The sequence below is a fragment of the Cavia porcellus genome, unplaced genomic scaffold, assembly GCF_034190915.1.
Source record: "Cavia porcellus strain 051 isolate PalLab524CR breed Dunkin Hartley unplaced genomic scaffold, mCavPor4.1 scaffold_30, whole genome shotgun sequence".
NCBI classification, from domain to species: domain Eukaryota; kingdom Metazoa; phylum Chordata; class Mammalia; order Rodentia; family Caviidae; genus Cavia; species Cavia porcellus.
In genome coordinates, this window is record NW_026947513.1 from 4,618,286 (window position 1) to 4,642,122 (window position 23,837).

General features: G+C 37.7%; 1 long non-coding RNA gene across 1 annotated transcript; it reads left to right on the top strand.

Annotated features, from left to right (window-relative positions):
* The first annotated feature begins 309 nt into the window (after window positions 1-309).
* LOC134474080 (uncharacterized) lies at window positions 310-19,453 on the top strand. Its single transcript, XR_010044684.1, has 3 exons — window positions 310-372; window positions 4,888-5,013; window positions 19,343-19,453. It is a non-coding gene; the product is annotated as an uncharacterized LOC134474080 (long non-coding RNA).
* Window positions 19,454-23,837: the final 4,384 nt, after the last annotated feature.

Here is a 23,837-nt window from a genome sequence, read left to right on the forward strand (position 1 = left end):
CCTGAAATTGATATTCTATCTACTGATTCTATTCATTTGTAAGACACAGATCAGTAAATCCAGTCTATGCTCGAGAGAAGGGGATCACACAAGCACATGAGTGTGAGGAGGGATTCAGTGGGATCACTTATGACTGTGCACCAACCTACAAATAGCCAAGTGGACTTCCCTTCATTTGCCTCAGATAAAAGCAAACTTGTTATATCACAGCAATATCAGGCCTCATATCTGATACAGAGAATTTTCTTAAGAGCGTCCTATATTAAGGGAGAATTGTATTGTGGAAATTAATTGATTTTCTTTTCTATAGAAAAAGTCTACAGTACTTCTTTTGCCAGCAAATGAAGAGTCCATACATGCATACACAAAAAGGTAAAAATTCATTGGTTTGCATTGCTATTGTAAAAACTTTTTGTGCCAGAATAACAATAACAATTACTCTACCCGACTAAGGGCATTAAGGTAAAAAGAAAAACTACTGACAAGAAATTTAAGATAAAATTTGGTGTAATTAATCATTCATTTATTTTGCATAAAATATTCATTTGTCTTCATATTAAGATATGTAAGGATAAAAGAGCACCTCCTCAAAATTACGTAAAGCAATGAATCAAAACTACCTTTTGGTTTATTAACAGAGACAGTTTAAAAATGATTATCACTTATTTCATTTCTCAAAGAAAAGTCACCAAACCAGAGAGTTAGAACTAGAGTTTTGGGCTGGGGATTTAGCTCAGTGGCCCAGTGCCTGCTGGGAAAGTGTGAGATCCTGAATTGGATTTCTGGTACCCACTCAAAAAAGAACTGGAATATTGAAGGTTATTTCCATGACTCTATCACTTCCAGCAAAGAGAAAAATCAGATAAATCATTCTGTACTTGACACAATCTAGGTGGTTATAATTGAGTTTGTCTCACTTTTTATATCAAATTATTGCAACTACAACATAGCTAACTTTCTTTCCTATGTTGTCAGTGTAGACTAATCATTAAACAGTTCCCTGCTCTGAGTACAACTTATTTTGAGGCTCTGGATTCAAATGAATAATTGAAGAGGTATTCTCACCATCAGCTCTCTGTATGTGTCTCCTAGCTTCACTGTCTCACAAAATATATTGTAAGCTGGCATTGGTTGTTAGGTGCAATATATGAATTATTTGGAGCCCAGTCAAAGGTGAACAAAAATGGTATTTTCTTTATGGAAGTTAAAAATTGATTGGGCATCATGTCACACACACTTTCTCAGTCCCAAGACCACAGTTCTCATGATCAAATCCTACTTGAACTCAAACCTGAAATAATTGACCGGGTCAAGAAAAAGCTGTATGACACAAAGATACTGGTCATTCTATTAAAGTAAATTTTCCTTGTGTTTTGATGGGATAACTTATTATATATTGCTATATTTTCAAACCAGTACTTAAAGACTGTATTATTAAAAAATACATATTAGGGCAGGAAGGAATGAAGGAAGGAGGAAAGAAAGAAATTTACTTATTCATTTACTTTTTATTTTAAACAGATTAAGACAAAACAGGACATAACAAAGAAGATCAGATCAGAACAATACAAGTAACACAGCATTTTACCACAAGAAAACCCATAATTAACACTAACTACCATAGTGTCTCTTTCTTTGAAATAGTTGAGCATAGCTTCATATACGATAGTATCAAGCATAACAAAACAGTATAAAACCAGTCAAGAGAATGAAAGCATTACAGGGCTTTCAGAACCCAATAGCAGAGAACGAACAATGGCTACTATATTATCTCATTTTCCATAGAAAATTTGTTTATACTATTACACATAATAATATCCAATAAGATATAACAGGATAGAACCAAAGTCACAAAAAAACAAAAGCATAGTAGGACTTCACAGTAAGATGATACTAAATCAGCTTTGGCTTTTCTAATATCTTCTTTTCTTTAAAATAGCTATTTATACTATCACAGATAATAAAATCAAACAAACTAGGATAAAACCATTCCAACTAATGAATGCAGACATTATAAGGCTTCAGAGCAATGTAATGGGGAATCATGATTACTATTAACTCTTATGTACTCTTACCATTTCTTTTTTTTTTAATTTTATTTAAAGAGAAAAAAAGCAAAACAGTAAAAGGGTACAAGTAATACAGAATTTCAAAAAGAATAAACAGTAAGAAATAACTAGTTAATAGATTACATATGGTCATCTTAGAAATAGTTGTTCAGGTTACAAAAGTAAAGTATACGAAGTGGACATTCAAACAGTGAGTTTGCAATGAACTCTTCTGCTTATGATCCAACAAAAACTTAGTAATATGGCTATCTGTCTTACACATTTAAATATACTTGCAGTTATATCCTTGAGAGCACTTTCTTTTCCTCTTTTTTTTTTACAATAACAATTACACATTTTGGGTTTTATTACCTCCACAGTTATTATTTTTTTGAAGAAAATAAAATCAAATGTGACAAAACAAAACAGAGTCAGTCAAAACAAAAGGATGGACATAGTATATGATATAAAAACAGAATTACAAGGTGATCAACAATGGTTACAATAATGCCTCTTGCTGTCTTAAAAAGAATTGCCTATATCATCAGTTATAATAAAATTGAACAAAACAGTACAGAACAAAACCAATAAAACTGAAATGTTGGAGACCTTACAGGACTTCAGAAGAAGATAATAGTGAAACCAGAATGGGCATCAAAACAAGATGATATTAAATCAGCACTAGCTATTATGATGTCTTGTTTTCTTCAAAACAGCTGTTCACACCATCACAGACAATAAAATTAAACAACCCAGAATAAAACCATTACAATTAATGAACGAAAACATTATAAGGCTTCAAAGCAATATAATGGGGAATCATGATTACCACATACTTTTATGTATTCTTATCATTTCTTACACTAGGGAAATTATTCGGTATTTATACGTATGAGTTTGATTTATTTCACTTATGAATTAATCTTATGTTGTTTTTGTTTGCATCATCTTGCAGCTGTTGAATTATTTCCTGATTCCTTGTTTTTTTAAAAGATCTTTCCTTTCCTGTTCGCTAGCTGCTATCTTGTCTTTGAGGTCTAAAATTCCATCTTCACTTTTTTGAGTCAGTTTTGACAACTTTCGATGGAATTTTTGATTTCCTGTATATCTGTTTGAATCTGCTTCATGCATTGCGTTTGTCTCTGAAATTGTTCATACAGGGATTCTATCTTTTTGTTTTGTTCCTCTAATTTTTTAACTGTGTCTTCTTTAAATATGTGCAGGATCTCTTTCATTATTTTTATCATTCTTCTTTTACCTGGGAGATTAGTTTTAGTTTGAATACCTTTAAAGCTTCCTGGAGTTGCTTCTTTATTTCAGTTGCTATTATTACAGGTATTTCAGGTGTATGGCATATGTTTTCTTCTATGTACATGGCTCTTGGGCTTTCTTGGAATGGGCTGGAGGTTTGAGATTGCATTTTGGTCTTTTGTTTTGTCATTTTCCTATATTTCTGTGTTTCAAGTGTTTTTCTAAGGCTTCCCCTGGATGTGTTGGAAATCGTCTCCTATGCCCTAGGCTCCTGGGACTGAATTGAGGTTGCTGAGCATGGTCCAGTCAGGCCCTCATGCCCTCCTTCAGTGTTCCAGGTAGCTGGGCTGGCACCTACCCACTGTGGATGATGGGCTAAAGCTCTCCCCGGGCAAAGACCACTGCTCTTGAACTCACTTCACCTGCTTTCAACTCCCATAATTGAAGGTGGCTGAGCACAATCTACTCGGGCTGCAAAACCTCCCAGGGCTAGTCTAGTGTGGCTGGGACCTGGGTGGGTCCTTGAGCTCTGGGAACGATGATCTTAATAAGTCCTTTGGGGCTCAGGATGGCACGTGGACTCACCCCAGTGGCCAGCTGAGTTTCCTGGTACCGGAGAAGGTCACTGGGCTTGTCTTGGGCAGTCCTGAAACCTGCTGGACAAGTGCAGCCTAGTGTGGCTGGGCTCTGGGCAGGTCCTTGAGCTCTGGGAGTGATGAAAATTTATTTTCTTGAAAGAATAATGTCTGTATTTTCAAGCTTCTAGTATGTTTCTACTACCACACTAGGCACAATGGGAAAGGGTCACAGAAATTACAACACAAAAATTCACTATTGAAACATAACTTAAAGAAGACAATAATACAAAACTGTAAGTGATTGAACTATATTTTCAGGGATATATATTTCTAGACTTAAACCTGAGAAGCACAATTCATGTCCTTTTCAGTAGGTCATCAGTGCCTAATACAGTATCAGGAGCTTAAACGATGTTTATAAGATGGCAAATGGACTAATAAAATAATCAGCAAATTAATAAATAAATTTATAAATGAGCCAAATGCACAGAGTGCAGTGGCAGTTAAACCATGGGAAATAGTCCTGCAGACTAGTACGACTAAAGTATTTTTGTAAGATATGGGATTTACCCAAATCTTGGAAAATTAGGAATATTTTAGGAGGACAGAAAGAAGGTAAAAATATTAGCAGAGTTTTACTGACAAAATGCTCTTCCCCAGATTGCCCAAAGAGTCATAAAGTCCTAGTCTTTTTTTTTTTTTAAACTACTTTATGAGTTTGTCCCTTTTTGACAGTCACACAGAGCAGGTGTTATATAATGGTTAAGAGCAAGGAATCAGGAATCCGCTTGCCTGGACATGGTTGAAATCCTGTTTTGTGAATGTCAACAATTTATTTGTTTTTCTACCTCAATTTTGTCATTTAGTACTAAGAACAGCAACACAAGATACTACGAGCTGTTGTAGATATTAAAAGGAAAAGTATACAAAAGGTCATAATAGTACTTAGCACAACAAGACTATGAAATATGTATCAGCAGCATATTTTTATATCTTCTTCAATTCTGCAGGATTCAGAATGGAAAGAGGAAGTGAAAGACCTGAACCTCCTGCATCAAGGTGTGTCCAGATGAGCACTTCTTACCTGAAATATAAGAAGAGACGTGTCCCCTTCAGGACAGGGTTTGAAAAAACAAGTAAGTCTCCTCTGGATTCCTTTGTGTTTTTTTCTTTTCCCAACCAACTGGGCTTAGTTATATGAGAAATAAACTTTGTAATTATTTTAAAATGCTCATATTCAGTAAGACCTACAATAACTTAACCCTGATAAGAACTGGTGAAAATACATCCTGCCATTAAAATTTAAAAACTTTTCTGAGTTTTCTGGGACAACTATTTGAACCAATAGAATAAAGCTAAATAAGCCAAAAGAGTAAAGTTTATCTTTTGCCTTTGCTCTTTCTTAGATGAGACATTTAAGCTAGTTGAACAACCAAGTTAAGCTGGGTGTCCATAATCTAGAAAAACATAATCAATGACTATCTGGTCAAAACAGCAAGAATCAAGGTACTTTTTTTATAAGGAGGCTTGTTTTGAAAAGAGTCTCTAAAACTTAATTTGCCCTGACTGAATACCTAAGTTTAAATCATACTCCACAAAGCCTATCACACTGCCAAGCAGAAAAATCTCAGTAAGTAAGATCTTAGAAAATCCTTGTGAAATAATACGCTCACATTGCCATCATAACATACAACAGACAAGCTAACGTAAACAGCAGAAATATTTCTCAAATTCTGAAGGCTGGAAGTACAAGGTTGAGGTGTCACTAGGGTTTGCTCCCTACCCCTCTGTCTTTGGCACGTAGATATTCATCTTTTCCCTGTGTCTTTACCTGGTCTTCCCTATGCACATATCTGTGTACTAAACTCCTATATATGAACACAGTCAATTAGAACTCACCTTACTGACTTCCTTTTAATATACTTACCACCTGCTTAAAGACTCTCCAACTGTAGCCACTTATGTGGTACTAGAGAATAGGACATCAACATATAAATGGGGGGCCACAGTTTCAGTACATAATACCAGGTGACCTCAAATGACTCAATTCAAAAAAATTAAATAACTGCTTCTATCAATAATATCATTCTTTCCCAAAGTGTTGGAATATCTTTCAATATGTTTCAGAGTGTGATGCACCTTATCACTGTCCTTCAATTACAACAGGATGGAGCCACCACTATCTCTCAGTAGTGCCAATATCTAGATTCATTTTCTAGCTAACATACCCATGAAAAGTGCTTCATAATCCTCATTTGGAAACTGAATACAGCTTAAAACCTCCAAAGAGTGAAGTTTGTCTACCAGGGAAGACCTTTGCACAAACATTCTTGATACTCTTTTGAGATATTTTACTTGGTAACATTAATTTTTTCCACTTTAATTATTGTATGTGTCATTTCTTTGTTTTATCCTAAAATCTCAGACAACAAGCAGTTTTAGGAACACTGTTCATTGCTTTCCAAGTGGGCTCTTTCATCTGAGTAAAGTTTGAAAATAAAATCTCTTCAAATAGTTTTTGGTTAGGAGAGGAGGAAATACAAAGGTATCTTATGCACAGATGTTCCTCAGCTTGGAAGACCATCCTTGAAGGACTTAATTGCAATTTGAGCAGAAGTTGCATGACGTTTATGAAAAAGTAAGTTGTTCTGAAAACAGCTAAAAGAGGTAGAGCCTATTTGTCTTAGCTCAGTTGGCAGCTGTTTGGGTACTTAGAAATGAGATGAATAATTTAATTGGCAGTTCTGTAGTCACCGTTATAGACATGTGTCTGTAAACTATTGGCCAATTTGCCGTACTGGAAGACATTAGAGTCAGAAATTGAGTTTTCCAGTACTAGAGGAAGCATTCTTCATAGGCTATCATTGAAAATGATAAAATCTGATCAATTTTTCAAAAAACTTTAGGCACTCATAAATACTATAAAAGTCTTCCAAGGTTATTCATAGTATGGAAAAAAGTTAAATAATTATTTTGTTGCAAACATAAGTAGATGGAACTCAAACAAGGATGGAACATGTAGAAAACTGCCTTCATTTGTATGAGGTCTAAAGAAATAAAATCATGAATTCAACCACCAAAGAATCCTAGAAGTATTTAGCATCCATGAGACAAAATATCCTCCTATAATGAAGAGTAATGGAGAATGAATATTCGATTTGGCTCTCAGATCTTTTTAAGTCAGAGTTTCCAGCACTTATTCTTATAAAAATAAGAACAAAAATTAAATTATCAAAAATGACCTGCATATTACTAGTCCAACAAGCATTCTACCTTACTGTCTCATTAAAACCACGTAAAATGAAACTGATAGTAGCAGTTTAGATCTTTTTTAACTTTCTTCCATGAAATTTGTATAACTTTATAACAAAAATGATTCTCACTCATGAAAATATTATTTTTACTCTTCACTCTGAAATAAAATCCTAGCCAATGGTTTTCATTGTGCTATAAATTTTGTTGGAAGAAATCGATCAGTCCTTATCAAACTGGAGGTTCTGCCTGTCTGAGCTTAAAAGTTATAAATCCCTTAGTCACTAAGGACCTCTCTCTATGTTCCCCCTGTCAGAGTTACAGCACTCATTCCAGCTATCCCATTACTGTGGCAACATTATTCACTGCATTTGTGAGGGGCAGGTAGCTTGCTTGTCTAGTTTCCTAGGATTTTATATCAAGAGGATTAGTGACCAGAGGACTAACCCACGAAGCCTTATCTACACTTGTACTCAATTTGGATGATGAGATCCTTGACCAGGAGTCTTAGACTCAGGCCCAAGTGACAAGATTTTGGGAGAATTTTTGGAGAAAAACAGACACTATGTTTTGTAAGTGGAAGGATATAAAAAATTTGTAGACAGAAGACAGAACAGGGTGATTCTTTAAATATGCCAAAATATATTGATTTTCTCATTGAGAGAAGCCATGCCTGGTCTTCTTGGAGATTTATTCTAAGGAGAAGCAGCAATGATCTAAAAATCAATTATCCTGACACAACCCATGAAAGCCAACAGTAGACATTCTGGAGGACTGGCTCACCTGAGTGCCCCATCAACAGCAAGAACAATCACCAGTTAGAAGAAGCATCCTAGGACTACAGTCCTATAACCTTCTGATGTCTGGCACCTGATTTCCACTGCAATGAAAAAATACAAGCCAAAAATGGATCAGCTGAGGACTTTTCATATTCCTGACTCAACTCATGAATAAAATGAAATGATTATGGTAAGCCACTTAGACTTAAGGTAATTTTAAGCAAAGAATTAGCAACCAGTCCAGCAAATAGAAATCAACCCTGGCTTATTTAAAAAGAAAAATAAATTTACTGGATCAATAAATGTGGCTCATGGTGTCAAATAGAAATTATAGCCTCCTTGGATGTGAATTCAGAAAATACTAAACTATTTCATCTGAGTCCTTCAACTAAATGAATGATTCAAACACATTGTTTTTTTCCTGTGCTTTTTCTTCAGTCGAGCTGAGGTCTCAAGTTTCCAAGTGTCCTAAATTTTGGCTATTGTCCAAAATTGGGATGAGGAAAGCCCTCATATTTTGACTCATGACCCCAATATCTCAATTACCTATTGCCATTCTAATGCTGTATAGCAAACAGTATTAGTCCTAATACAGCAATCAGCATTGAGTATCCACGCATGTAGGGTTTGCTCAGGATCACATGCGACCTTTGCTAATTTTAGCTGGGATTTCTTACATGGAGACAGCTGAAATTTGCATGATTTCCAATGACCTTGGCTCACATATCTCTCATGTTCCATCAGGTTAGTCCAGTAATTTTTCTCATAGTTGAAGCAAAAACACAAAAGAAAGGGGAAAATTGTCCAGCTGTCTTGGGGCTGAGTCCCCAAACTGATAAACTTGCATCTTCACTCTGGGGGAAAAAACTCAAATAGAGCAGTGGGGGAAATGTACTCCGTTGCTTTCGTGAAAGTAGCTGCTAAGTCACATATCAATGAGGATGGACACGAGAGAGGGTAGAATGTTGAAGCCATCAACACAACCCTGCTGTCACCAAGGCTGCATAATGTGGGTAGAAGAAATGTATCAGTAGGAATCCAAATGGCAAAAAAAAAAAAAGGAGATTTAAATTAATACTGGGAAGCCGATTATATAACTGAAGTACAAACTTATAAAGAACATGACATGTACACAGTATTTTTAGTAAGAGGTCTAGAGTTTTGCTTCAAATACTCTTGTAAGTTTTAGGTTTAGAAAATTGCTTTTTATAATTTCTCTAACTGTAGGGACTCCATGTCAGAACGCTGCTGTCTGAAAGGTAATGACTGACCCTGCTTGCAGACAGAAAATAGCATCTGTGGGCAATGGTTTTCTCCTTACTCCCACCTTCCAGAACTTAAGGGAATGTAGCATATTGGTAAAAGCTAGTTATATTGAGAACCCTATCTTCAAAAGAGTCTAGGAAACATAGGATTCTTTTGCCTTTCTAATTTCTGCAGGAGATCAAAATACACAACCGACAATAGTCATTACACTCATTTTCCAAGGGAAGAGAGGTGAAGTGAAGCTTTATATTCTTTGGGGCAAAAGCTGTACAAATTGTGAAGGCAAAGAGAGAATGAAATTTCCAAGAGTAACTTTAGAGTTTTTGGTAGATCTCACGTGGCAACAATACCATCACCAGAACGCGTACTTAGGTCCCACCCCATTTTTCAGTGACATTAAATGTATCTAACCTATTAAAATATTCAAAATATCACTAAATATGCTGTGAAAATTAATGAGACGATGGATGTGAATGTAATTATTGCAATAATGGCAAAGCTATTGAGTTCCATGAAAAGCCAATCTGAATTTTCAGGAGCAGAAATAAGCCCTGTTTTTTGATTCTCCATGCATGGTGTAATGGTTAATTAATTTTGTCAATTAGAGACATTTAGAAGCTTAACTGAAATGGTTCAACAATTCTACATGCTACAGTGTAGAGGACCCACTCTAGGGAAACAATAGAAAGAGGAAATGAGGAAGGACAGATCTGCTTCCGTTCTGAGGAGCTCTCCTGGCATTCAGCACAGATTCATCAGCTTCTGCCTCAAACCCTTCAGCCTTCTGGCATAAACTCTTCAGCTTTCTATTGCAGACTCATTGGCCTCCTGATATGGATTTTTATGAGACACTGCCGTGAAGTCCTGACCTTGGACTGGATCCTTCAGTCTCCTGTGTGCAGATACCTTCTGCACGCCAGCTCATCCAGCTCTATGGGTGACCATCATAAGCCAATCTTGTAACTTCTTATACATTTAGATATCTCGTGCTATATCTGCTTCCCTAGTAAAGCACTGACTGATATGCAAGTTGTGTGGCCCAGAAATAGACATTAATACATGTTGATAGGCTGTACCAACCAGAAAATGTATGGAAATCTGGGGATTAAAGTAAGAGAGGAAAAGAAGGAAAGAATTCCTTTTACAAAAATTCACTACACAGGAAGCAGCTGCTTTGTCTCTGAGGAGAGCAAAATTCTGTCTTCACTGAAGGAACATTTCTAAGTGTTTAACAATTCTTCCAATGAGGAACTGTAAAGAAACAGAATATCATTGGATTTTCGGATTTAATGCCTATTCAAAAATTTAGGCTTTTTACTCTAGAACTATTTCATTTACTTATTTCATAAATTTTTGAATCTCCTTCAAAATATGACAGCCATAGTACTTTTAGAATTAACAAGGCAGGCATATTGTCAGTGAATTCATCTGCTGGTTAAGAACAGTGACATGCATCAAAGTATCCCACGAAAGGCAGCAATTTATTACACTGTTTTCTAGAATCAGACAATGTGTCAGACACAGGGTAGTGAAAAACTGAGCCAAGGGTTTCCAGAATCCCTACTATGTCAAGCACTATGGCACTGCACGCGAACTACCCTCATTAACTGGACTGGGCAGAGCCACCCTAGCACCATTAGAATTGTCACCCTTCTTTTCTGAACTGCAGTGTTTTCACCTCTAAAAAGTGAAAGCTCCTGAACCATTCAATAGAGTTTTTGAGGTAATATGTTCTGTCTTAGATTCTTTTCTCTCACTGCTGAGACAAAATATATGATGCCTAATATGAAGGAGGGGAAGGTTTATTTTTCTTACAGCTTTGGAGGTTAAAACCTCCAAAGATCACACTCAGCTGGCTCCAAGGCAGGATGGCACGTGAGGGTAGTCCTTCTTGGCCACTGCAAACAGCAATTGCAAACAAAGCAAAAGAGGAAAGACATGCCTGCTTCCCGCCCTGACACTGTATGTTGGCTCAGCCCCTGGTGGATGCAGCACTCAAGCTTGCAGCACAAGTCCCAGCCTAGACAACAAACTAATCACAAATGTAGATTAGCTGTGTCCATGACTGCACGAGGATTATAGGAGGTGGGGTCCAAATACAAACCATAACATGTGCAAAAGCAAAATGTGAAAAGAGTATATAACAAACTGAAAGACCATTACCACTGAGAAATTTCTAATTATTGAAATTGTCTTTTGAAGTTATAAAACAAAAAGTTTAAAACCTCAATCTGAATATCCTAAAGTGCCTTTTATTTTCAAACTGTCAGCATGAGAAATAGCAATGGTACATCACATCGTAAAAGAGACAAATTAATATGAAAAAGAATAGAATCAAGAATTTGAAACATTTCTAGAATTTATACCTGAAGTCTGCCCAACACCTACAACTATCTTTCTAAATAAGCAAGAGTTTCTAACAGTATTTTTAAAAGTGAAGTACACAAAATTTTGATGAGAATTTTTACTGTGCTTAACCTGGTAAAGACTGGTATCAAATAGATAAAATATCTCCATAGAGAGAAAATCAAATTACAGGCATTATAATCTTCAGACTCAGAGACAAAAAAATTAAATCTAGGTTGTCTACAAAAATTACAACTCATGGAGTTGAATTTAGAATAACAAACTTTTGTATTTAATGTCATCTTTTAAAAAAGATCCAACAGGTATTTACAAGAAATGATTTTGCCAAATATGATTTATCAAGCTCTGAATGATAGGCTCCAACAAATCTTGCTCGGTTATAATGTTTAAAAGAGGGGTTGGGGATTTAGCTCAGAGAAAACAACATTACTTGCATTGCCCAAGGTAGGTGGTGCTATTTTATGCAAAAGCAGAGACTCTAAATTGGAAGAGAAACAGATAATTATGCTTACTTATCTCAGCTTTAGTAGCAAATGGTAATGAATAAACAAGCGGTTACTTTTCAGCAAGAATTTTCATCCATGGCCCAGATCAGAAAGAAAAGTTGAATTTGACAAAGAGTGTTACTAATCAATTATAGCTTCTACTCTACTTTATTTCTATTTTGTCATAATTTACACTTTCATATGAGTTACCATCCATTTAGATTGTTCCATCACCACATCAATCATTTGGGATATTTCTTGTCTAGAATGTTTGTAAAGTAGAATTCATTCTTCATAGGTGTTCTCTCTGTGTCATTTTATTTAAACTCATTTCTACCACAATAAAAATGAAAATAAACATAAGACTATTACAAAGCTTCAAAGTCAAGGTTTTCAATGAAAACAGTTCCTATTCTCCAAAGCTCAGTTCCATGCTGATTATACACAAAGCCCCATATCGTCTTTACCTTCCTTTGATTTCTGAAGTAAAACTTCACCAAACTTTTCTTCTTTCTTCCCAACACCTCTACCAGGAGGTCTACTGATCCTCTGCTTGTTTGTTGTCAGATCTTTTCCCCACCTTTCCCCTAAGCTACTCTCAGTTCACAGGTGGTGATGCCTGGGAACCGTGAACCATATGTGGAAGCTCCTTTGCCACATGTTTTCACTTGTGGAGCACAGAAAAAGACTACAGGAAAAAAAGCCAGTAGATCTCTTCCTTTCCACGTTTGCTTTAGACAGTCTCCACCGCAGCTGTATCTGTTTTCTGGTCCCAGCCCCATTTCCCAGATCCTTCTAAAAGGGTCTGTCCACATGGTTCCCATGTCCATTGTGGACCTCAGGTCTTCTCTTCATCCCTCCAACTCAAGAGTTGAGAGCTGCTTCCCATAGTTCCAAATCTTGTGATCTGCTCATGTGTTGTTTCTTCTTCCTAATAGTTGCATATTAATTATTGAATTTCTTTCATTAAGTTATCTAACATAGGCATCTTTGGAAGCCATAATCCTGTCTTGTAAGGATTAGTGTTGCTTCATGAAAGACCTCATACAGTTTATCAAGATACACAATACTAACTTTTTTTATAACTTCACTCTGTGGCAGACACATTGCAGTTACCATTAAAATATTTTTTTTAATTTTACTTAAAGAAAGACTAAACAAAATAGAAAACAGGTAGAAATAATATATACTTTCAAAGAAAAAATTAACAGAAATCACTAGTTGGTGATGGATTACATATTGTCCTCTTACAAATAGTTGTTCAAGATACAAAAGTGAAACATACAAAGAGGGGATTCAAACAGAGAGACTGCAAATGGATCTGTTCAACTATTCAACAGAAACTTAGTAATATGGTTATCCATACTATACACTTAAACATACATGCAGTTATCCATATCTTCATTTATGTTGAGATTAAACAAACCAAAGCAGGCTAAAATCACTCTGAACAAAGAATAATAGTACTTCTGGATTTCACATCATGACACTGCAGGATCAGCACTTGGTACTGTAGTGTCTCTTTTTCTTCAAAGTATTTGTTCATTTCATCATGCATTATAAGATCAATTCTCATAAACTATTTATAGGATCTATGCATGCATGAGCCTTGACATTTATTTCTATACTTTCTGTATTAGAAGGAGAAACAAAACAAAGCAAGACAAGACAAAACATATTCCTATAGACACATGAAATGAAAAAGACATATAAAGCCACTGTACAAGGAATTCTACCATGGTTACTGTGTTGTCTCTTGTTATCTTCAATGGAATTGTCTATATCATTAGACATAGTATAATTGAATATAGCAATACATAACAATATTAAGAAAAACACAACTTTGTAGACAGTGTAAAACTTCAAAAACAAGTAGTAATCAAACCAGAATGGGTATTGTAGTGGATCTTGTCATCTTCAGTGTAGTTGCCTATATTCTCAGACTTGATACTATCAATCATAACAGTTTTGAATAAAATCTGTCAATACCAAACAACAATCAAACAAACCAGATTTAACTAAGATCAGTCATTATAAAACAGTATAAGTTATACAAGACTCCAGATTGAGTTAACAGGAAATTAAAGATGGTTACTGTGCTTTATCCTGATATTTTGTGGATAGCTGTCTGTGCCCTCAGATCTAGTGCAAATAAACAAAGTGGGACAGAGTAAAATCTATCTAAGCAGAGTGGTGCGAGTATTGTGGGTTTTAAATCCTGATGCACTATTAACAATGTCCTCTGCCATCTTTTTAAAGACTATTCCTTCCCTTTCACTCTCCCAGGGTGCACTGTGCATTTTTGGGTCTCACCAACACCCTCAGCTTTTAGATTGGGGGGGGGAAACCTGTCATTTCCATAAGTGGTTCCAAACCTTCTCCCTCCTGGACTTGATCTCTAGTGTATTCCTTTACCTATTAAAGCCTGTCTTTCCAACCTATCTACAAATACTGGTCAAGTTGCCCCTATTACTCTGTCACATAGAGAATTGTTTTCTCATATTTGATTTTTGGTCCATAAATACTTTTTCAGGTTAATTATATTTCCTATAAAGAGCATCTCGGTGGACTGTACCTCCTGATCTGCTCTGCCTGTCTCTCTCTCTCTCTCTCTCTCTCTCTCTCTCTCTCTCTCTCTGTCTCTCTCTATCTCTTTTAGTGTATCAAGGCCATCTATATTAGAGATTATAGCCAACATTCTCTGCCTCATTTCTGTTGTGTTCTTTTCTGCTATTAGTTGTCTGCTTTTCTTCTTCATTCCACTTTCTGCTCCATTGATTGAGGCCTCTCTGTCACTGTTCCTGGAATCCTGGTACTTTTCTCTTTCTCTAGAATGTCCTTCAGTATTCTCTGTAGAGTTGGATTGGTGGCTGCAAATTCCCCCAGTTCTTCTTTGTATTGGAAGCATCCTGTTTCTCCATTAATTTCTAGAGACAGTTTTTCAGGGTACATAAATCTGGGCTGGAGGTTATTTTCTTTCAGGGCTTGGAATACATCACTCCAAGCTCTTTCTGATTTGATGGTCTATGTCAAGAAGTCTGTCGTGATTTTGATGGGTTTTCCTTTATAGGAAATCTGTTTCTTTTCTCTGATGGCTTTTAATATTCTGTTCTTATATTGAATTTCTGGGATCTTGAATATTATATGCCTGGGTGCAGCTCTGTTTTGGTTGTAGGTGGCTGAATTTCATATATCTGAATATCATTTACTTTTCCTATGCTTTGGAAGTTTTCCTTAATTATTTCTGTGAATAGCCTTTGCAGTTCCTTTGTTTGTACCCCTGCTTATTCATTCACTTTTTTTATTCTTAAGTTATAGATTCTCTTGTCATCTTTTAGCCTTTGTATTGTTACTGCCTGTTTCCTTGTTATTTTTAAGAAATTTTTCCTTTCATGATCACACATTGCAAACCTGTCTTCCAGTTTGGATAACCTATCCTTAGTTTCTTTCAAGCAGTTTTGCCAGCTTTCAATAGAGTTTTTATTTCCTGGTAATCTCTTTGAACCTGCTTCATGTATCCTATGTTTTCTTTATATTCTTCACCAAACATTTCTCTCCTTTTTTTTGCGTTCCTCCATTCTTCCATCTGTGTCTTCTTGATAGGTGCTTAGAATTTCTTTTATTAATCTATTTATATTTTGCTTTACTTGGTTAAATATTTCACTTTTGAACTTGTCTATGAGGTCCCGAAGATATCTTTTTATGTTCACTGATGTCGTGTCTGATATTGCATGTTTGCTGTCCTCAATCTCTTCTGTATTTACCTCTCCTGGATCAATATTTTTAGGATTGGAGGCTGGGGGCTTTTTCTTGTTGCTTCCACTTGTTATATTTTTTGTTTCTTCTATACAGGCATATAGGAGAGGTCTCAGTCCCTTTCTTTGTTGGTTATGGTTTTCTAAAGCACACTGGCTAGGTGATCCTGCCCACTCCAGTGTGTTATTGAACACACTGTGGTGTGTGCTGGCCCCTCCCCTATGGCTCAGTCAACCTGCTGAGGCCTTCACTGCATTAGTGTGCACTGCATGTAGGGAGTTGGTTTGGGACAACTTTTGGGTCTCAGCCAGGGGTTATCCAGGCCAAGCATGCCCCACCAATCTCATCTGGAAAGGGAACAACTGACTGAAGTCACTGCTGTTCCTTGTTCTTGCCAGTCCTGCCTGATTCCAAAGTGTCATCCCATTGCTGCCCCTTTCCTGTGGAAGGGTTTTATTCCTGGCACTCACCGCAGCTCAATGCAGGCCCCTTGCTGGCTCCATTCTCAGTTGGGCTCACAGACCTCCAACTTCAGTATGACTTCAGTGTGACTTCAGTGTGACTGCACTTCAGTACGACTGCAGTTCCAGTGAGTTGAAGCAGCGGGAATTTAGGTATGTGAGAGCACAGAATCTTAGCTTCCCCAATAATCTTAGCTGCCCCAACTAATGTGAAAAGAACCAGTCAAACATGCAGTCCCAGGGCTCTCCCAGGGCTCTCCCTGGGACTGCATGTTTGACTGGTTCTTTTCACATTAGTTTCTTCCTGGGTCAAGAGAATCCATCTCCCTCTGTCCAGGATATCCCATGATGTATTATTTCAGCATCTGAGTTGTCTGTCTCAGGGATCCTCTGTAATCTGCTCTTATCTATCTGCCATCTAAATGAGTCCCAGTCCAGAGTCTATGTAGCAAAAGCAAACTCTCACCTCCACTCAGTGATCTTGGTGGAAGACCTCCAAATAATATACAGGAATGAAACTCTCAACCTCGTGTGTCCTAGAGCTCATGTTCTCTAAAATTGATGAATGAATTTTAGGAACAATGGAGGTTAAGAGTAGAATATACTTCTTGAGAGAAAGAAAACTATTGTTTGAAGAGAGACAGTAGGGGACCCGAGCAGGTTGCCCCAGTTACCATTAAAATCTTGAAAAGCTGATGTCAGTGGAAGTATTATTTTTAGGGAGATCAGAAGATCCACTGTTAGAGCTTCAAATTTCCCTGTGGGCAATACTGTTATCAACAAATGGCTTGATTAACTATGTTCCCTCGAACTGAATTATCTTAATTTCATGTAAAATAATTTCTTAGCTTCATTTATGCCTAAACTGGAAGAGCATTGTCTCTAAATATTCGTAGGTATAGTAATTCTGGAGATACCACTACATCTAGATTGTGAAACGAAATATAATTTCCATCATTAGAAAAATGTTCGTGTGGTGTTTTCCCAAAATCTGTTTATTCTGGAGTTTCCCTATAGGAATTATTAGTAGTTCAATTTTAACATTTTTTCAGATCTAAATTCCTGGTGTCATGTGTAATACTTTTTTAATCATACACCACATCTAATTCATCAGCAAGTCTTATTGCTAAGACTTCTCCCCATTCTGATATAGTTCAAGTCACACCATCCAATACTTGAACTGTTGCAATAGATACCAAATTGTCTCCATATTCTGATTCTTATGCTCCTATAATCCTCAATCAGCAGCTAGATGAGTTTGTCAAAAAATATCAGCTTTATTACATTATTCTTTAACCTAAAAACCCCAAGTAATTCCCAGCATCCTCAGGAGAAATCCAAAGTCCTTACTATAAAATTCATAATATCCTACATAATCTGGCCTCCCTTCTCCTTTGTGTCTTTACCTCCAGCCATGTTCCCTTACAACAACACAAGTGTCTTCCTTGACTCTGAAAGAAAACTCCAGTGTCCTATAATCATCCTGAGACTACCACCTAAATCAGTAAAAAAAATAACACATTATATTGTAATTATTGATTAGAACACAAATCTAGAACAGGAAAAATTTCCAAATGTCAATTCTTTCTTCTCAGTCTTGTATGAACTCATTGTCTATGAAAATAGCCTCAATGTTTCAAGATTTCTGTGCTTCATCTTGGTCTCTCAAGTTTCATCTTTCAGCCTATTTTCCTATCCACGCACTCAGTTTAAGAATGAGTCTCCCTGTCTGAATCTCAGTGTGACTCTTAGATGCTATCCTTCATCCTTCCCTCCTCTCCATAATTTGTGTCCTGAAGGGAAGTCAGACTCCTATTTCCATTTGTAAGTTTAGCTCTTCAAAGACCAGAGTTCACAAAATAGCCTGAGCCCTTATTTGTTGAATATAAATAAGCATAAAAATGAAGTCAATAGCATTAAGCAAACAAATTAAAAATAGAATTTATATATGAATCTGTATTATGGAATTGTTTGGGAACATCTAATGACCCACTTAATATTAAGATCCGTGGAGACAGAATTATATGCCCTTCATTAAAGTCTTTTATGAGAAGACTATTTGTAAAGTCACTGGGACAGAATAATATTTTAAATTCTCTTGGATAAAAGAAAAAAGTAGACAAAACATGAGAAATCCCTAGCATAGAAGTATTTGTTATCTGCAAAACACAGACTCTTGGCATGAATGAAACTAAGAGGTTTCTTTGGAATCCAATTCAAAGGAAAGAGATAGAGAAGCAAGTGAAGTTCTCTCACATCTCCTTCCTGCACTAGTAGCACCTGGGCCAAAATAGAGGTGAGAAATGCAAGGATTTTCGATCCTTCTTAAGGAGGAAATCCTGTTGAAAATGAGGCTTGAATCATGTTACAGAACATTTAAGGAAATCTCAGAGGAGGAAGCATAGTTGGGTTTTGTCACAAAGATGGCACTTGGCCTGGCTTTCTCTTTCTTCCCAGCTGTTTTATACTAAAGTGAATAAATATGGCACCTTATCTCAGAGGAGAAGCTTCAGAGGGTCAGATAAGGAAAAAGGGAGACAAGACTTTACTTCACTATTTATCAGAGTAAAAAGAAGCCAGTAGGTAATTTCCTTAGTTAGCATTAGCAAGGAAGGGGAGTGTAATGGCTCATATATTATGTCAACTCAAGTTTAGAAGTTTAACTAAGTAACTCAGTAGTTCTATATACTAGGGTGTATAGGACATGCCCTAGGGTGGTTGTTTACACTCCAGGATGTTGTCATGGTTGACTCATTGGGTCAATTTGAAAAGTGTAGAAGTGTAAGTATCTCAGCAGCAGACCAGGATCCCTCCTCACTATGTAAATATTCTGATCCAGAGCATGAGGAGGACCTGGAGACGGTATGAGTGCTACACCCACCTGAGGGCAGGCAGTCTGCATACATTATAAGGGAGGTAAAGATGATTGTTCTACCTGTCTTTTGTTCTTGTTTTTATGACTTTTGCTACCTTGAGTTGATGCCCTTCACCCTCCCACCCTGACTTGGGGTCCACTAATTACATACTGAAACCTGCACTAACTGTGAGCTAAATAAACTTTTCCTCCTTTAACTTTGAGTGTTGCATATTTTGTCACAGCAAAGAGAGAGAAGTAACCAACAAAGGGATAAAGGAAGAAGGAGAGAGGGGAAAAATACAGCAGGAGGAAAGAAGCAAAAGATAGGAAAAATAAAACACAAATGAAGAGATCAGATGGAGAGACTGAAGAATGAGAAGAATCACAAAGGGACACTGCCAATAAATCACGCATTAAAGTCCTAACTCTTGGGCTAAGGAGACTTTGAGAGTCTATTTTCCTATTTGTAGAATAATATTTTTAAATGTGTAATGTTACATTCATAACATTGTAAGGGAAACAATAATATTACAAGTATAATTATTAAAATATTTAATGGAACATTTGTAATGCAAGGTTATGTGTTTATTATTCCAGCAAGAAAAAATATACAATGGTAGGTCTATTATAATTCCTAAATAGATAAGAGCATAAATAATGTTTCACCACCTCAGGAAAAATTAGATATAATGTGGAAATCTGTGATTTCTATTGACAAATTCACAGGTACTGCTAATACTACTGAAAATGTAGCCAAAACTTCACATATGAATCCCTTGGAGAAATCCATAAACCCCATCATCAAAGTCCTTGTTTGAAAAACACTATGTAGAACAAAAGAAAATATCTTCACACATGGAGACAATGCAAATGGAAATTTTTGCTCAGAGGTTTTTTTGTTACTATAGCCATAAAAATGTTTAATATTCAAAAACTTCAGTCTTTATTAAAAGTAAAGAGGATATAGTTTTCTGTTAAGGCTGGTGCCATTCAGTTTCTCCAGGGATTACTGCTACAATGCAAAATCATAGCTTTTATTTCACAATATGTTTGTTGCTGTCTTGGGTACGTTTGGTTTTGGCTTTGATTTTGGTGTCTGTTTACAATAACCAATAGAGGAGGCAAAAGGTATGGCCCTTATAAGGGCTGTTTGGTTTGGCACAATACTAAATGGAGTCGCTAAAGATCAGGTCCCTTCCTTTTGCATTCCTTGAACACAAGTGAGACCTCTGAACCAGCCAATATTCATACAAAATCTGTGCCTCTAAATCTCAGGGGATGAAAATTTTGGAAGTCAGTGAAATGGTACCATCTTCAGAATTTAAATCAATACTAAAACGTAAAGAGAGCTGTGGATGTTTAATTTCCGAATGTTGATATTTTAGCATTTGGAAGAAATAAATTTTTACAGGATTCATTTTTTTCTGAATAGAAAAACTATATTTATAATTGTAATGTGAATTACTTCCAAAGACTTCTCAAAAATGCTGACAAGAGATACTAGAAGCACTTAATTCTAAGGCTGAGGCAGTTCCAGTGCTCATTAATGCAATGGTAGGAAAAGATAGGAGGGAAGGACTGCTTTCTTGAATCTTGAATTATGTGTGCTTTTCAGAGTGAGAGGAATGAGGGGTAAACTCAGGGGCTTAAGGATAATTCTCAATTTGGTGAGGGAATTACCTCGAGTCAGGAGACAGCAGCCAGCATGTATTAGACATTTATGAAAGTAATTGCATCACTATGGTTTGGGGGATGGTTTTAAAGCTTAGCAAAATTCAAAATGAATTTTTAAGTGTTTGCCCTAAGTTGTTTTTCAAATCAATCCTATCACTTTAAAAAATATCCACACTTTCCTTTTATTGGAAACATGGCACTCTTTCTGAATATTTGTTCGTTGTTCAATTTATATTCATTCAGATCCTTATCAAGTGTCAGACACTGTGCAAGGGGCTGGGAATACAAAATGGGAAGAAGATGGGCTTTTCTGTCAGTGAATTTAACAGAGAGAGAGTATGCACCAAAGTCACTGCAACAGTGCAGGACACTGCTGGGACTAAAATACCGAGTGCATACGCTGGAGCAAGGACTGAGGGCAGAGTGTTACTTGAAGAGTCTGGTAGTTGTTTCCAATGGAAGAAATTGTTAAAATAAAGCATGACTACAGAACAAAGATTAGAGTCCAGGCCCAAATCAAAGAAGCATGACACAGCGGGGTGCTGGTGTACTTGAGTGGATAACAAGAACAGCCAAGGATGAGTCTCTGAGTTGGAGAAGGGTGAGATTCTGGGCCATGTGCACAGAGCTGAGATGTTCACACTAAAAACATTATGCATGAAAAAATTCATCCTTGGCTTCGTGGACAGCATCCAAGGATGCAGTCATTCTGTTAGAGCACTGACCACCAGCTTCAGAGAAGAGTTAAAGCAACAGTGAAGACAGAGCCATGTGCTTCTTGGGATGACATGATTGTGAAGAGCTGTGTTCTCTATTCTGAAGAAGACAAGCTCAAACCCTGTCCTACCGTTTTCTCATCAGTAAAATTAAGGTGGTAATAGTACCAACCTCAGGGGGAAACTTGAGAGGAATCATGTGGTTTGAGAGATGATTTTAAAGCTTAGCAAAATGTACGAATGAATTTTGAAAGGCCTAAATAAAAAAAATGCTGAGTACCATGCCTGGCAGAGAATAAGCACTCAGTACACGTTATTATGGTTGTTTTATCTGTGGAGAAAATACAAATCACTCAAGAAAAATGAGAATATAAACAAGTTATATCACAAACTGATGTTAGGTCTAATACTGGTACCAACTGTGTTTTTGAAACTTGTTGGGCGCAGGTGCTCAACATACCATACCCCACCCGGGACTAAGGACCACGCCAGCTTCCGCAATGTGCTACGTCCCTCTCCAAATTAAGTCACCCTGTACTCACTTCGTATTCACCACAGCTGAGTATATTAGCCAGAGCCCGTGTCTCATTCCAGCCCTTCCTCCTTGTGGTAGCCCTCGTGGCAGCCTGATTGGCTACAGTCAGATATATAAGCCAGAACCCACAACAATAAAGTTGGCAGTTCCTGTTACCCACCTGAAGTGTTTCCTGTCTCATTGGGGAGCTGCGCCAGTCAACTGGTGGCCCGTACGGGGAACGAGACCCTCTCTCCGACAGTAGACCCTCTCACTGACAGTACAGGGAACCAACCTCTTTCTCCACTACAGGTAAAACCGTCAAGCGCCGATGGCAGGGGCTACTCGGCGGGCAGGGGGCTGACAGGTTAAACTGTTCAACAGGCAGCGAGTGCTGCTGGGCCGGATAGCGGGGGCTATCGGGCAACCTTGGGTCGATGCGTCGCAAGGATTGAGGAATTCGTAAAGAGAGTTCCGGGGGCCGTAAAGAGGCCGGTTTTAGGGGCGCCGTAAAGGGGCACGGGGACTAAGCTGTCCCTGTTATTAAAAAAAAAAAAAAAAAAAAAAAAAGGAAAAAGGAAACAAAAATAAAAATAAAAAGAAACTCTTGAAATTCCGATTAACATGGGTAACACCGCTACTCAGCCGCTGTCAGTCGCTTTGGGCGACTTGCTGAGGGAAAAGGGATTAAAAATGAAACAAAAACAAATTCAAAACTTCCTCGATCAGGTAGATAAGGTAGCACCTTGGTTTGGTCCCACGGGGTCCATTACCATCCCCAGCTGGGATAAATTAGGGAGAGATCTTGACTTTGCAGCAGAAAATGGCCTCCTGGAGCCAGGAGTCAGACCCCTTTGGGCGGTAGTGAGGAGCTGCCTCGCAGACGCCTCTTGTCGTGACCATATAAGGGCTGGCGCCACGGCGCTTGGTCACCATCAGGCAGAATCCTCCCGCAAGCAATCTCGCGAACCCAGTGTTGCAGGTGAGGTGACTGTATCCAGCCCAGAAACAGAGGACTTGTCAGATAATGAGGGGGAGGAAGAAGAAGTACACAAAATAATGGATGTAGACACCACCGAAAGAGGGGAAGTCACACACACGCAGTCGAGAGGGCCGTACTCTGAGGCCATAAATGAGTTGCAATACATGATTTCTCAGAGTAAATGGGCCAATGAAAGCGAGTATGGGATCCCAGGGCCGCCCCGTATAAGACCTACGGCTCTACCTCCCGACCCACCAGATTATCATGTTTACCCGAGACCCTGCCATCAGCTATGTAGCTGCCCGCAACGGGTCCAGGCGTCCTCTGGGACATTCCAGGAAGACCTATGGCATCAAGTCAAAAGAGAGGACCCAGGAGGCCTGGGCCGTTTTCTCCAGGCTTTTCTGGTTGCTGTAGATGCTCAGGGAAACAGAGCCCACCTGCCTGTACATATAAAAGCGATAAAGCACCTTAAGGAGGCCAGCACCATGTACGGTGTTAACGGGGCGTATACCCTGTCCCTAGTAGAAGCCCTGGCAGGAAACGCCATGACACCTGCTGATTGGGCCAGTTTGTGCAAGGCGGTGCTCAGCCCAGGCCAATATCTTGATTGGAAAGCTTGGAATGTTGAACTTGCCACAGAACAGGCCCAAGCTAATGCCCAGAACAATCAGGCCGCCTGGGACGTGGATATGTTATTAGGACAAGGGCAGTATCTCAATAACCAGCTGATATTCCCACAAGAGGTGTATGCACAGATAAATAGAATAGCCATACAAGCATGGAAACGGGTCTTGGCTAGGGGAGAAGTCTCAGGCCACTTGACAAAAATTTTGCAGGGCCCGAGTGAG